Source organism: Piliocolobus tephrosceles, chromosome 7 (assembly GCF_002776525.5).
Source record: "Piliocolobus tephrosceles isolate RC106 chromosome 7, ASM277652v3, whole genome shotgun sequence".
In the NCBI taxonomy this organism is placed as follows: domain Eukaryota; kingdom Metazoa; phylum Chordata; class Mammalia; order Primates; family Cercopithecidae; genus Piliocolobus; species Piliocolobus tephrosceles.
This window is the reverse complement of record NC_045440.1, coordinates 74,884,029-74,886,802: the sequence shown is the minus strand read 5'-3', so window position 1 is coordinate 74,886,802 and position 2,774 is coordinate 74,884,029. Positions and strand designations below refer to the sequence as shown.

General features: G+C 42.7%; 1 pseudogene; it reads left to right on the top strand.

Moving 5' to 3' along the window:
- Positions 1 to 2,644: 2,644 nt before the first annotated feature.
- Positions 2,645 to 2,774, top strand: LOC111520986 (annotated as a pseudogene).

Genomic DNA, 2,774 nt, shown 5'->3' with positions numbered 1-2,774 from the left:
AGTTTGCTTTTATCATTTTCATTAATAAAGGCGGGTCTGGGAAGATGACATATATAGGGAAGGTAGAACAATCATGAGGCCACCTTTGCACACTGGTGGGTAAGGAGAGGCAACATTCCAACCTTAAATTTCTTTGTTTTATTGTATTCTTTATTTATTTTTGAGACAGGGTCTCTCTCTGTCACCCAGGCTGGAGTAGGGTGGCACAATCTTGGCTCACTGCAACCTCCACCTTCCAGGCTGAAGCAATCCTCCCACTGCAGCCTTCTTGGTAGCTGGGACTACAGGCACACACCACCACACCTGGCTAATCATTGCATTTTTAGTAGAGACAAGGTTCTGCCATGTTGCCTAGGCTGGTCTCAAAGTCCGGAGCTCAAACGATCCTCCCATTTTGGCCTCCCAAAGTGCTGGGATCACAAGCATGAGCCACCACACCTGGTCTGTTTGTTTTATTGTGTTTTTAAAATTGACAAATAATAATTGCACATATACGTGGAGTACATAGTGATGTTTTAATGCATATACTGCATAGCGATCAGATCATAGGAATTAGCATATCCATCATCTCAAACATTTATCGTTTTTTGTGTTGAGAACATTTAATATCCTCCTCCTAGCTATCTGAAACTGTTAGCAGTGGAGAATCCATAAGGGTTTGCAGCAACCTCAATTCTTACCTCCTCAAAATAAAGAATTCAGTTGAGGAGCATAAGGTAGAGTGAGAGTCTGAGGTAAGTTTTATTTTATTTTTATTTCATTTTATATTTTGAGACAGTCTCACCCTGTCGCTCAGGCTGGAGTGCAGTGGCGTGATCTCGGCTCACTGCAGTCTCCACCTCCTGGGTTCAAGTGATTCTCATGTCTCAGCCTCCCGCGTAGCTGGAATTACAGGCACTCACCACCACGCCTGGCTAATTTTTGCATTTTTAGTAGTGACGGGGTTTCACCATGTTGGTCAGGCTGGTCTCAAACTTTTGACCTCAAGTGATCCACCCGCCTCAGCCTCCCAAAGGGCTGGGATTAGAGGTGTGAGCTACCGTGCCTGGCCCTTCCTTCTATATATATATTTTTTTTGGCGAGGCAAGTTTTAGACCAGGAGTGAAAGTTTGTTTAAAGGTTTTAGAGCAGGAACAAAAGGAAGTAAAGTACACTTGGAAGAGGACCAAGCAGGCTACTTGAGAGATTCAAGTACATGGTCTGACCTTTGACTAGGGGTTTTTTACATTGACATTCTCTGGGAAGGTTGCATCCTTTCTCCGGATTCTTCCCTTGGGGTGGGCTATCCACATGTACTGCAGCCTGCCAGCACTTGGGAGGGGCCACAGGCACAGTATTTACTGAAATTGTGCACATGCTTCCTTGAGGCATTTTTGCCTTACCAGTCAAGTGTTCCCAGAAGAATGTCATATACCAGTTAAATACTCCCATTTTGCCCCTTAGTGTGCATGCTTGAGCCTATCTGCCCAACTCCTGAGATCTTATCAGGAAGCTACTGATCACCAGTTTCAGGAGGCTGCCTTTCCCTGGCGCTGGCTGCGACCAATTATTAGTTGAGAGAGACAGTTTAACAATGGCCTGACCATCACCTGATGGTTGCCTGACATTCCTGGTGGGGGTGGGGAGCCCTTTCCTGCCCTGCTCTTGTCTGACTACCCACTGTAACAAAACTATATAATATTATTAACTATAGTCACCCTACAATGCTATGGAACAGAGAATGTATTCCTCCTATCCAGCTGTAATTTTGTATCTTTTAACAGATCTCTCCCTCCTTTCCTCCTACCCTTCCCAGTCTGTAGTATCCTCTGTTCTACTTTCTACTTCTGCAATCAATTTTTTTAGCTTCCACATATATATGAGTAAGAACATGCATTGTTTAACATTCTGTTCCTGGCTTATTTCACTTAACATAATGTCCTTCAGTTCTATCCATGTTGCCATGAATGACAGGATTTCATCCTTTTTATGGCTGAATAGTATTCTGTGGCATATAGTACTGTATTTTCTTTATCCAGTCGTCTGTTGTTGGACACCTAGCTTGATTCCCTATCTGGGCTCTGGTGAATAGTGCTGCAATAAACATGGGGGTGCAGATGTCTCTTTGCTGAAATGACTTCCTTTCTTTTGGATAAATTCCCAGTAGAGGGATTGCTGGATCATATGTTAGTTCTATTTTTGTTTTTTTGAGGGACTTCCATCCTGTTCTCCATAGTGGTTGTATTAGTTTGTATTCCCACCAACAGTGTATAAAAGTTCCCCTTTCTCTGCATTTTTACTAGTGTTTGTTACTTTTTGTCTTTGATAGCCATTGTAACTGTGGTGAGTTGTTACTTCATTGTGGTTTTGATTTGCATTTCCCTGATGATTAATGATGCTGAGCATTTTTTAATATATGTGTTGGCCATTTCTTCTTTTGTGAAATGTTTAGATCATTTGCTCATTTAAAAAATCAGATTGTTTGGGGTTTTTTTGCTGTCGAGATGTTTCCATTTCTGCTGGGCATGGTAACTCACACCTATAATCCCAGCACTTTGGGAGGCTGAGACAGGAGAATTGCTTGTGTCAAGGAGTTGAAGATCAGCCTGGGCAACATAGTAAGACTCATCTCTACAAAAAAAAAAAAAAAAAAAAAAAAAAAACTAGCTTTGCCCAGTGGCAGTATCGTAGCCAATGAGGTTTATCCGAGGCGCGATTATTGCTAATTGAAAACTTTTGGCCGGGCGTGGTGGCTCAAGCCTGTAATCCCAGCACTTTGGGAGGCCGAGACAGGT